At 36.9% G+C, this 14,088-nt stretch overlaps 1 pseudogene; it reads left to right on the forward strand.

Moving 5' to 3' along the window:
• Window positions 1–217: 217 nt before the first annotated feature.
• On the forward strand, window positions 218–12,180 carry LOC138348595 (uncharacterized; annotated as a pseudogene).
• Window positions 12,181–14,088: the final 1,908 nt, after the last annotated feature.

Below are 14,088 nucleotides of genomic sequence, written 5' to 3' on the forward strand. Positions count from 1 at the left end.
GTGTGGTTATTGAGTTGTGTGTTTGGTAAACTGTAAACTATTAGACTGTAGCGTGGAGGTTTAGATATGGTGTAAGAAGTGCCCGTATTTTGTTCACTTAACTTGTGTTTAGAGGTTTGCTTGTTGGGTACCGCGTGGTTTGGTACTCACCCCTTGCTTCTACAAATTTTTGTAGGATACGAGCCTGGATCTTCGTGATACCTGTCATTCTTTTCGTTTCCGTTGCATCTTGTGGAGGATTGTGAGGTAGCTGCTTGTCATCTCAGCGAACTTTCCTACTCCAGTTTATGACTTTGTTTTTACTTGAAAGACAACTTCATGTTAGACTTCTATTTTATTTCAATTCTAATATTTACATTAGAGGCTTGTGCACGTGACAACCTGATTTTGGGGATGGAATTAATATGACTTGGTTTCATAATAGGAATTGTAGTTGGATTGTCATTTACTTCCGCACTTTGTTAGATATTTGGTTTTAGGCTGACTTGTCTTGGTGGGATAAGACGAGTGCCATCACACCCATTTTTGGGTCGTGACAGATGATGACTTCCAGATTTTGTAGATAATAATAGTTGTTGAGTTTTTAGAAGTTATTGAATTGGTTTTTATTAATGAGTTTAAGTCTTCTGCATTACTTTCTGTTGATATTATATTGATATGTTAAGGTTTAGATTGGTTGGTTCGCTCACATAGGAGGGTAAGTATGGGTGCCAGTCGCGACCCGATTTGGGTTGTGACAATTTTATTGCAGACTATATGTCCAGAGAAAGATACAATGGAGAAGATATTAACTACAATGACAATATTATGTCAAAAGATGGAAAAAATAGAAAATGAAGTACAGATACTGAAAGAAACAGTTAACAGTCAGCTGCATGACTTAAAATATGCAGAACTAAGTCAGCAGCATGACTTAAAAAATGCGGAGCTAGAAGGTGACGATGGGAAACACCTAAAAACCCAAAACAAAAAATTATATACATCTGCAGGAAGCTCAGCTACAGTAGAAAGTACATCTACCGCAGGAGCATCTATAAAAAGGGAGGAAGATAAGGTAAAATATACAAATACAAACATGAACAAATTATTTTCTAAACCATATACTCCACAAAATACACAAAAAGACATATTCGTACTCCCACAGATAAATACTTATAAAGCCAGCCTAGATTCATAAAAACAAACATATAACCATATCACCAGACTGTATATAGAAAATATACATAAGATACAAACATTTTTAAACCTAAGCCCCAAAGCGAAAGATACCAAAAACCCAAACGAAAACTATATAACCCTATACCTGCAAGGTTACAACAAATTAATAGCATAACCAGGTACGAACCTAAACTTAGTAGAAACTTGCTACAATTACGGGTTAATAAGTACAGTATATACAATAACAGGAGAAGAAATAGCTAAAATACCGGAGCTATACAAGGCATTTTTACAATATAAAAGAATAACCAAAGGGACTTTATTTTACATAAAGTTCTATTCAGCAACAGCGGAGATATTATATGATGAAATTAAACCTACGATACAAGTTATAAAGATAGGATTGACTAGGGAAATGATAGTCCCAGAGAAAATAGATACACAAGAAGAGATACAGAAGGTAGATATTCCGGAGTTTTATGCTAGCAAAAGAACTATTGGAATAGCTACTATATTAAACGAGCTATCAAACAACTACTTGAACGAGAATACAATCTGGAGTTATTATAACAGAGATCAAACAATAATATACTCCAACTGTAAAGAAATCAGAGTAGCAGATATGAAAGAGATAAGGCAATGGATATTAAGTCTGTTAAAACTGGAGCAATTACCTACTACAAGAGCAATTCGGAAAAATTTTATCTCTCCGAATCTAATGGTAAGATATTGCAAGTTAATAAGAAAAAATATCCTGACCACTTATGTACAAAATGCAACGAAGAAGATAACTTCGTACCAAAAGTGGAGCTAGGGTGAAGATACGTGTAAAATAAAAAATAGTGTATTCTAAAGTGTGTCGGCCATAAATAAAGTAAATGCCATCATTATGTTAAATATTTTGTTGTTTTGCGACGGCCAAAGAAAAGAGGGCCATATGTAAAAAGTGTGTCGGCCATAAATAAAGTAAAGACCATTATTATGTAAAGTTTTTTGTTGTTTTGCATCGACAGAAAGATATAAGGCCAAGTGTAAAGTATGTTGTCGGCCACTTCTATTGGCCAAAGTTGTAAGTTACTTATATAAATAGAGGGCTTCTCCCTCAGAAATAAAGCAAGCTACTTTCAGTCAACTCTCTCCATTACTCTCTCTCTAGGGGACAAGAGGGGTCTATGCTCAAACCTATGTGGTGAAGGTACAAGTTCGTTGGTATCTTGTTATGAGAGCACATCCACAAGAAAAATTGAATTTTATTAAGCATATTGAGTGACCAAATCCATTTAAAGCTGTATTGAGTCACCTCCTTAGATTCGAGAAACTTGTGTGCTGATTTGATACAGAATAAACCGCTGGATTTAAGGCACCAGTAAGGTATATCATAAGTATTCTCCTTGACATTAATATTGCAGGTTTTGGTGACAATGTCCAGAGGCATGATCGGAGAAAAGCTTTCCCAGTTCCATCTATTTCATTCCAAAAATTAACTAATTTAATGGAATATTCGGTGCTTTGTAGGGGTCCCTGTATAAGGTTACGAAGGGGAGGAGTACCAGGGATCCAACTATGTTGCCAAAGGCCAACAAGTACGTCCATTTCCAACCGATCAAGCGAAACCTTGGGCATATAAAGATCTTCGTTTTAAAATATTTTTCCACATAAAGGAGGTGGAGGCGGACGAGGACCTAGAACCATATTTATTAATGAGAGTATGAATCACATGGAGTCTTTATTGCTGAGTAGTCTCCATGAGAGACTTGCTGTAATAGAGAGATTTTTATCTTGTAATTTAGAGAGACCGGGTCCGCCTTTATGTTTTGGCAAAGTTACAGTATCCCACATAATATATTGGAACATTTTTTTATAATTAGTAGAGACCCAAATAAAATTTCGTTGGATTTTATCAATGTCTTTACAGATCTTTTTTGGGAGAATGAAGTATTGCATCGAATATGCTGGAATTGCATCAAGATTTGACTTGATGAGCGTTAAGAGGCCAGCCGAATTGAGGAATTTAATTTTCCAGTTAGAAAGTTTGGCCCTCATGTTATCTATTAAATGAATGAAATTGGTTGGTTTTGGGTTTTTATTTATAAACGGGAATCCTAAATATTTTCCAAAGCCCTCTTCTGGAGCAATATTTAGGAATTGTCAAATAAGATTAAGAATATCTTCTGAACATGCTTTAAAGTAGTAAAACACCTTAGATTTAGAAGAGTTTATTTTCTCTCCAGAGAGAGTGCAGAAGGCGGATAGCACGCGATGAACAGTATAGATTGTTTTAGAGTTTGCCTAGGAGATTAGAGTTAAATCATCTACGAAGAAATATGGGAGAATAGAGGACCATTTTTCGGAAGCTTTACAGTGTCTCATTTTAGAATGTCCACCAAATAGTTTATGTATTATGACAACAATTCCATACAGAGAATAAAAATGTAATGCAACATAGGATGGCCTTGTCGAATACCCCGAGATAGAGAGAAATAGAGTGTTTTTGTACCATTTACAAGGACAGCTATTCAAGTTGTGGTATTGCAACTCATAATGAGTTTAATGATTTTAGGAGGGAATTTAAAGAAAAAGAGCGTCCGATAGACAAAAGACCATCAAGGCGATCAGAAGCTTTCTCAATATAAATCTTTAGAAAAATACTTCCTTTAGAGATTTTACTTTGATACAAATGTCGAACAATTTCCTTAATTTGGATGGCATTATGACTAGATCGTCTCCTTTTAAGAAATCTAGTTTGTTGGGACCAATTAACTTTTCTAAGAAAGGTTTAATACGGTTAGCAATAATTTTTGTAATGACTTTATAAATGGTGTTGCATAACCCTATGGGTCGGAAATTTTTTAATTGGTTGGTGTTCTTAAATTTGGGAATAAGACATAAGAAAGTATCATTGAGTGGTAAAAGGTTGGATTGGGATTCAAAGATACCATGACAGAAATTAAGCACCGAGCTTCCAACAAAATCCTAGTATCGTTGATAGAGGAAAGGATGAAAACCATTCAGACCTGGAGCTTTATAAAGTTTGAAAGAGAAAATTCATTTGATTACCTATTGGTCGTGGAGAGGTTGTCCAAGGTGGAGAGATCGAGTTTATGAAAACTCTTAGTGGACCCATAAATCCCCTGCAAGTTAGTATAAGGATGATCTCTAGAGTAAATTTGCTGAAAATAGCAAAGATCATTTTGAGTGATTTGCTTATGATCATTTATCCAATTGACAACATCATACTTGAAAAAGGAGATTTTATTCCTTCTTCTCCGATTAAGAAAAGATAGATGAGAGAATTTAGTATTAGCATCTCCGTGATTTAGCCAGTTAATTCTAGAACGCATTATCCAATGATCTTCCTCAATCTGCAGAATATTATTATAGTCTCTAATGATGTCACGTTCTAGTTGCTGGAGAAAGAAGTTATGAGGGTATGCGCCAAAATTTCGGATTCCATAAATTCTAGCTAGAAGGATTTTTTTATTTTTGAATACATCACCAAAAGTGAGACTACTCCAACAGGTTACATTAGTTTTTAAATGATTTGAAACACTAGGAAAATATATGTTCATCTAGCTATTAGTAACTATCTCCTAGAACTCAAGATGCTCTAGCCAATAGCTCTCAAGCCTCTAGGGTTTATTATTAAGGGTGAGGGGTTTGAGACACAAAGTAATTAGCAAAGGATTGTGATCGGAATAAGTTTTAGGAAGATGGGATCAGACGCATTAGGGTAATGACCTAACTCTTCATTACTAACAAAACATCTATCAATTCTCTCTAAGATAAGTCCTTTATGACGTCTACGATGGTTAGAACAAGTTTAGAGACTACCCTTAAACCTTAAACCAATCAAATTACAGTTATTAACACAACACCAAAAACGTGATGTGTGCAAATGATTAATGCCATTACCTCCCCATTTGTCTTTTTGCCTAAGGATTTCATTAAAATCGCTCACTACGCACCAAAGATCAGAAAGACCTTGAGATGAGAGAGAGAGAGAGAGAAATATTTTCGAGATTATCCCACAAATTTTGTCTTTTAACATTGTCTGTACTAGCATAAATAATACTCAAACACCAAGACTTGTGTTTAGGGTGTACCTGGATCATCGCATGCACCTCTTGATAAGATTTCCTAAGTCCTGAATCAGTAACTGAAACAGTATTCCATATTAAAACCAAACCTCCAAATCTACCTATAGCTGGCACCTCCAAGAATTCGTCAAAACCAAACTCGTCTTTTAAACCCTTATGGCTGAGCATCTTGGTTTCTATCAGAGCTACCATCCATGGATTATGATTTTGAATAAGCTCCATAAAACTACTTCTAAAAGTTGGATTTATTTCCACCCTAATATTCCAAACAATAAAACTAATGGGATTGATCATTGGAGAGTAAATTGTGGAGGTTGACTATTAGAGGGTTGTCCTTTGATGGATCTTCATTGGGACGTAGTGTTGGTGTCAACCTCACTGCATATTTTTCTAAGACAGTGTTCACCGCTAGACGAAGGTCAAAGGAGTACTTCACACGAACTAGTGGGAACATGTGGATATATTTCTTGTCCTTCTTCTCCATAAATAACATCAGTTCGACATGCCTAGTGTTGAAATTTTTGTGAAGGAGTTCCTTAGTACGTCCTCCTACTCCGCACTACCCTCCTGCCAGTGTGGTGGTTGATGACTGCTCCCAGCTGGCCATATGGGAGTTTGGTGATTGTCCATTGATGCATGGGACTACATTTGTGTTGCATGACCCTGCAAAGGAACTGGAACCCAAGGGAAGAAGAGAGGATTGTTTTTAATAGCTTCTTGAGGAGTAAAGAAAGGAAGCTAGGGGATAGGATTCGAGTTCACTAGTGGTTTGAAGTGAGTAAGGAGATTTCGATGCGGTTGCATGTTGTGGAACAGAGTTGGAGCCACAGCTGGAACTAGAGGGGATAGTACATTTTCCATCAAAAGATGGTTCACATAGTTGTCCATGGCCATATTCATTCTATCACATTCGAATTTACCCCCTAGACGTAACCGGCGTCGTCATCCTTTTAAAGAACAAAGACTAGCCTCTTAGTTTAATGTCATTACATTCATTGGTATAAAAATGCAGAAAATTTGAAAAGTTTTACTTTCTCTACTCAGAGTGTTACATAGACCTCTACATAAACATAATATATATTCATATCGAGTAAACGTAGACCCTTCAGATAGAAAGGTTAAATAGACATCTACTTTTATTGAACACATATATAAAAATATAAAAATAGTCTCAATGATTGTCTCATCTCATACCATCTAAACGAATGTCACAATGTGGGCATAGCCCTTACATCAATTCAACAAGATCATGTATAGATCATACGAAAGTTCAATATTCAAATAACAAGGAAAGTAATGACAGAGTCAATAAGCTCATAACAAAGTCCAAAGCTAGAATATGGCATTGCCCTCGAAAGTTTAGGACCTAACCTACTTGGATGAAAGGAATAATCATAGCCTTCAACGATATCGCCTTCCAAACTCTTCAATGACTGAAACCTTAAATGTTTAGGACAAGGGAAGAAAATGGGGTTAGTACTCCACATGTACTAAGTATGAGATCTTATGCACATACACAAGAAATACATGCTAAAAAGGACTTTTCATTAGAACATGTCACACTACCCCTTTTAGGGGTTCAATGCAAAATCAAGTAAGTTGTATTAATCAACCAAACGTGTTTACTATCTCAACAAGTAACACTTATTCCAACACAATTAGAATCATGATTTATTACAACTCTAACATCAAGGAATAATATCACCAGAATGAATAATAGTTAAACATATCATAATAAGCAATACAACTACTCACAAGTCCTTATCAAGTTAAGAAGTGAAATGACCAAGCAACGCCCCACAACCTTACACAATCAAGTATCATTAACAAGAAAACATGACCAATGTCCAATTTTACACATCATGGCATTTAGGATTACATTTCATCTTATATTATCATTATAAACTAAGGCATATTCACAAATGAACTAATAAATTTATAGTATCAACAATATGACATGGTCATCACATATATACATCATATATTATCATAATATTAACATATAAAAACATCCTCTTAAGACTCCCTTCAAGACTAACTAGTGCAATGCCTAAGTAGAGTCCCATACACCTACCTAGACTAAGCTAGACCCCTTAGGTTATCCAAGTTAGAGTTCAAGTCCTTTAATTCATTTTTAACTTTTGGGAACATCTTTCCCTAACCGACATAGACCACATGACCTAGTGTGGAATCACGTGTTAAAAAACCCTACACCGAAAGAATTAGGACTACTTGCCAAGGTAGTACCAAAACATAAAACATAGCAACTACGTGGATCCACTAGTTCAAGAACTAGGAGATTTAGTTGGGGACCCTTTTATGCGCCATGCAGGGCAACATAGTTCAAGAACTAGGAGATTTAGTTGGGAACCACTTATGCGTCATGCATTATGATCTCCAAACTCAAGAGTAATATAGTGCTCATACCTTCCCTTTGTGGCAAGGGACACTCCTCTATCTAGGTCACTCGGTGCTAAGCTAGAGTCCCTTTTTGTAATGTCTTTAATCCTTTGATTATCAATCATAACTTAATTTAGGCCATGGGGTCTACCCCTTGTATAATCATCATCATATATATCAATAAAAATTATATGATTTTAATCCCTTTCATCACAATTCATATAAGTGAGGTTAACACTTTAGCATCTCATAACATATTAAGGCACATTGATAGTTTTCACCATCCTTATAGCACATACACTTTAATCGACCTCACAACATTAGTAAAGATATTTCATTTCAACATCATACCACCCTATAATCTTAATATAAGCCATTCTCCAATGTTACATCATAGCTTAACAACAATTGAACATAATTGTAAATAAAGATAGAGATTCTAAGACTTACCAAGTCTTCCTGATAGTCTATCATCAAGGTCTTACCATCAAGCCATAACTCAACCCAAATTGGGGAGTGACATCATAGCGCAATGATAATCAATAAAATAATAAGGCCAATTGCATCTTTATAACAAAATTCATCTTTAGATGACAACTTGAGACAACATACATAGGCTAATTTTACATTATAATTCATAACCTAAATTACATCTCAAGAACTAGCATGATAGGCCTATAATTCATCTTAATTAAACCATAATATCACCATAGGATAATAATCTAATCAACAACAAACTCAATTGAATGATCAACGTAAAACATAAGTCAACATCACTACCTAGGGTTAGAGATAGAGGCTCATGTACTTCAATTTTACCAAACCATCAAAAATTATAAAAAAAAAACAAGTTCAATTACATTTAAATCTACTCAATATAATCCTACGAATTCACTAACAACTCAATCCATAACTTCAAATTCGTAATTGAATGAAACCCTTAAGAGAAATTAACTTTTGAAATCCATTTTGAAGGAACCCTTGGAGGAATTAATCTCAAAAGTGAATAGAACCCATACCTTAATGTTTCTCAACAATTTAATGAAGAACCCACCCTTTTCCATGCCAAACCCTAGTTCTTGCTAGCCTTCAATTGTGGGTTCTTATAGAGAGAGAGAAAAAAGAGACAAGGAAGAGAGTTTATTTTGAGAGTTGGATTTAGGTTAATGAGGGTTAAGGGTATTTATAAAGGGGCTTAATTGACTTAATTAGTTTCCCTTAAATCACTAACTAACCGCTAAAACATTTAATTAATTAAAAAGAAATCATTAAAATCCATCATTGAAATTCGACCCTCACCGACTAGACCCGTCGACGGTCCATCGGTGGGTCGACGAACCCCCCTCCCTCCGTCCTGCACTTCCGTTATCTCTATCAGAGACTTTGCAGGCGAGGCTTCCTCCAATTTAACTAAGTATGGGATGACGGTGGCCTCGACACCCTATCGAGCTAATGACTCCCTGACGTTTTTTTCGTCGAGTGTAAAAGATACTAGGCAAACAAGGGCCTTCACAAATCTTTATAACTGCTGAACGGCGGTGGCCTTCGACGCCTTATCGATCCACTTGCGTAGCGTCATCTTCCCCGTCGATGCACACTGCCAGGTAGTGTTGCATCAAAATACAGGGAATCTCCTCAAGGGTTCTTAGTTGGTCCTTGGGGAGTCGCACCCAGACATTCGAAATATGAAACACTAAAACACCCATTAGCTACCTTTCCACCCATTTTCATTCATTTTCGACTTCTAAAAATTAGTAAAAAGTCTAAGACACACTAACATCTCTTTGAACCAACTTCTCGGATGTGTTTGGACCTTTAAACCTTCTAAATGACCTGTATTCATTAAAATGGACTTAGAAATAGTGGTAGACTTTATGACACCTATGTTTGGATTTACCATGAGTCTTCGATTTTCAAGGTGTTACATTATCCCCCCCCCCCCCCCCTTAAAAATATTCATCCCCGAATGACAATAAAACTCTTTTAAAGGAAGGAATAGACCCAAGACTACCAGCCCGACCAATAAACAATATCAATTTATCATAAATTATTTCACTTCAACAAAGCATATATCAAAACTCATATTACCACACCTAAGGCTCAAAACACTTCATCATGAGGCATTTCCTTCTCACAACAGTTATGAACTGAAAATACATCACATGGTCAATTACCACAAAGTTCAACTTAACAACATGTTACCTATCATTTCATGAAGACTCGCCATATCAAAATGCACAACATATCTAAAAACAAGCAAAAATCAAAATATCAAATTTTTAATAACAATACTATAGTGACTTCTTTTTAGAACTTACTGAGAGGTTTTCAAAAAAATCCATTTTTGTAACACTTCACCCAAAAATTAAGAAACAAAAATCTTTGTCATAATTATATAATTAAAGAGAATGGCTAACCTTAATTCTCAAAAATATGAGGATGACAGTATTTCATATCGACCTCGGCATCCCATGTAGCACCCTCAACTAGTTGATTTTTCCATAACACTTTTACAGATACCACCTCTTTATTCCTCAACTTCTTGACTTGCCTATCAAGAATATGAATCGGGACTTCCTCATAAGAAAGGTTATCCTTGACACCAAGACCCTCAACAAGAAAAATGGACTCGGGATCACCGATACAGTTTTTCAACATAGAAATATTGAAAACCGGATGAACCGAAGTCAATTCATTAGGAAGTTTCAATTCATAGCAAGCTTACCAACCCTTTGCAAGATTTCATAGGGACCCACATAATGAGGACTCAATTTCCATTTATTCCCAAACCTAACCACCCATTTCATTAGTGAAATTTTCAAATACACCTTATCACCTTCTTCAAACTCCAAATCCCTTCTCCTATTATCGGCATAAGACTTTTGTCGACTATAGGCTGTTTGCAACCGATTCCTTATGATATGAACATTTTCCAAAGTCATAAAAATTAATTCAGGACCAAGAAGTGATGGCTCACCCACTTCAAACCATTAAATATGAGACCTACACCTTCTACCATACAAGGCTTCATAGGGAGCCATGGAAATGGATGAATGAAAACTATTGTTGTAGGGAAACTCCATTAAAGGTAAATCCCACCTCCCTTTAAAATCAATAAAACAAGCTCTAAGAATATCTTCAAGGTTTTGTATCGTACGCTCCGCTTGACCATCCGTTTAGGGATGTAAAGTGGTGCTCAACTTCACCATAGTACCTAACCCTTTTTAGAACGACCTCCAAAAACTAGATGTGAATTATGCGCCCTGATCCGATATGATGGATAACGGAATGTCATGGAGTCAGACAATCTTATCTAGGAAGATTCTTGCATAATCTTCTGCCGAATATGAAGACTTGACGGGGATAAAGCGAGCAGATTTAGTCAATCGATCCACAACCACCCATATGGAATCATAGGACTTTTGGGTTCGGGTTAAAACTACTACAAACTCCATATTGATGTCCACCCACTTCAAAGTTGGAATTTGGATCTCTTGTAGTAAGCCACCCGACTTTAGGTGTTCAGCCTTTACTTGTTGACAATTCAGACACTTAGCGATAAATTCTTCTATGTCCCTTTTTAGACCTTCCCACATATATATTTCCCTTAAGTCATGGTACATTTTTGTCGACCCTGGATGAATTGAGTAGTGGGACCCATGTGCTTCCTCTAAGAACCGAACCTTCAACCCATCTACATCGAGAACACATAATATCCCTTGGTACTTTAATACAACATCATATTCTAGGAGAATGATTCATTTATCTCGCCAAGAACTGATTCCTTCAACTCCATCAAGGCTAAGTCAAGGTCTTGTTTGGACTTCACCTTAACCACTAACGATGACTCGGAGTTATGATGAACTAAGGCACCCCCATTCGGATCACTCTCCAACCTCACCCCCAACCTACCCAACCTATGCACTTCCCTTGCTAGGTCCTTTTTGACTTCATCAAGATGGGATACACTACCCATAGTCATCGACTTAGGGCATCCGCAACTACATTAGCCTTGTCGGGGTGATAAAGGACACTCATATCATAATCTTTCAACAACTCAATCCCCTTTCTTTGTCAGAGATTTAACTTCTTCAAGGTAAACACATATTGGAGACTCTAATGATCGGTAAAAAACATCCACATGAACCCGATACAGATAATGCCTCCAAATTTTCAAAGCAAACAATACGACCACTAATTCAAGGTCATGAGTGGGGTAATTCTTTCATGTACCTTTAGTTGCCTTGAGGCATAAGATATCACCTTCCCATTTTGCGTAAGCACACACCCCAAACCCACTCGGGATACATCACAATGCACCACAAAACCCTTTGTACCTTCCGATAAGGTAAACCCCGGAGCGTAAGTAAGCTTATCTTTCAACAATTGGAAGCTCTTCTCACATGCCTCCGACCACTCAGACTTTTTACTCTTTTGGGTCAAAGTAGTCAAAGGAGATGCAATGGACGCGAAACCATCCACCAACCTCCTATAGTAACCCGCTAAACCCAAGAAACTCCTAATGTAGTCGGAGTCAAAGTCTAGGACAATTTTTCACCGCTTCCGTTTTTCTTAGGTCTACTTCAACTCCTTCACTAGAAATGATGTGCCCAAGAAAAGTAACCGATCTCAACCAAAACTCACACTTACTATATTTGGTATACAATTGATGTTCTTTAAGGGTTTGCAACACTACCCTCAAATGACCCATATGATCTTCCTCATTCTTTGAGTATACCAAGATATCGTCAATGAAGATAATGACAAACGAATCTAGGTAATTTTGAAACACCCTATTCATAAGGTCCATAAATGTCGTCGGAGCATTAGTGAGACCGAAAGACATGACCAAGAACTCATAATGCCCATACCTAGTCCGAAAGGCCATCTTGGGTACATCCTCCCCTTTCTCTGTGAGTTGATGATACCCGACCTCAAGTCTATCTTTGAAAAGTAACTCGCCCCTTTGAGTTGGTCAAATAAGTCATCAATAAAAGGGAGAGGGTACTCATTCTTAATGGTGACCTTGTTGAGTTGGCGGTAGTCAATACACATTCTAAAAGACCCATCCTTATTTTGACAAATAACAGCGGAGCACCCCATGGAGATATACTAGGCCTTCTGAAGCCTTTGTCAAGCAAATCCTTAAGTTTAGCCTTCAACATTTTTAATTCTGTCAGAGCCATCTGATATGGATGGATTGAAATGGCATTTGTTTCTGATAGTAAATCAATACCAAAATAAATTTCCCGTTCAGAAGGAATACCGAGAAGGTCATTAGGAAAAACCTTCGGAAATTCCTTTACTACGGGGACCGACTCAATATGAGGAATTTCAGAATCCAAATCTTGGACTCTTACTACGTGATAGAGACAACCCTTTGAGATCATTTTACATCCTTTTAGACAAGATATGATGCGACCTCTAGGAATAAAAATTCCCCCCTTCCACTCAACAACGGGTTCATTTGGCAAGTTAAACCTCACCACTCTTATCCTACAATCAATGGATGCAAAACATGCATGCGACCAATCCATACCCAATATAATATCAAAATCAAGCATATTGAGTTCTACTAGATCAACATAAGAAACTCTATTGTGCAATGAAATAGGACAATTTTGATAGACTCTTTTAGCAACAACCGACTCTCCCACCGGAGTAGACACTAGAAAAGGCTCATGCAAAATATCGAGTAAAACATCAAACTTTTTAGCTACTACTGGTGTAACAAAGGACAAAATAGCACCCGGATCAAGTAAAGCATACACATCAATAGTAATGATTTTTAACATACCAATCACCACATCAAGAGAGGTCTGTTGCTCACCCCTAGAGCAGATATCATGTAAGCGGTTCTTCTTGGGAACATCACTAGAACGACTTGCTTGAGCTTGGCCACTACTTTTGTCATGACTCTTCAAGTTTGGACAATCTCTCATTTTGTGACCACTCTTGCCACAACTAAAGCAATTATCTGTCCCCTTAAGGCACTCACCATAGTGCTTTTTACCATACTTTCCACAAGTTGGCTTCTCTTTCGGTGAATTAGAACCTTTTCCCTTCTTAAATTTAGGGTTAGACACCCTATCACCACTAGCTCTTGGGAATTTTGTAGGGACTTGATTTGAACCCCGCTTCTTAAATTTAGGATTATCTTGTATCTCAAACCTATTCTTTGAGGAGCCTCAATCGAATGACCTATGACTCTTAGCATCTCTACTTTTTCTCTTAACTCTTGCCTCCTCAACCCTTCTTGCATAGTCCATAAGACGGGAAATGTTCATGTTGTCATGTAGCATGGCCGATTTGCACTCCTCTTGTAAGTCCTCCAACACCCCCGTCACAAAACGGCTCATTTCATCTCTAGGATTGGAGACTAAAGAAGGGGCATATTTGGATAACTTAACGAATTCCAAAGATTACTCGTGAA

Source organism: Solanum lycopersicum, chromosome 5 (assembly GCF_036512215.1).
Source record: "Solanum lycopersicum chromosome 5, SLM_r2.1".
Classification (NCBI taxonomy): Eukaryota; Viridiplantae; Streptophyta; class Magnoliopsida; order Solanales; family Solanaceae; genus Solanum; species Solanum lycopersicum.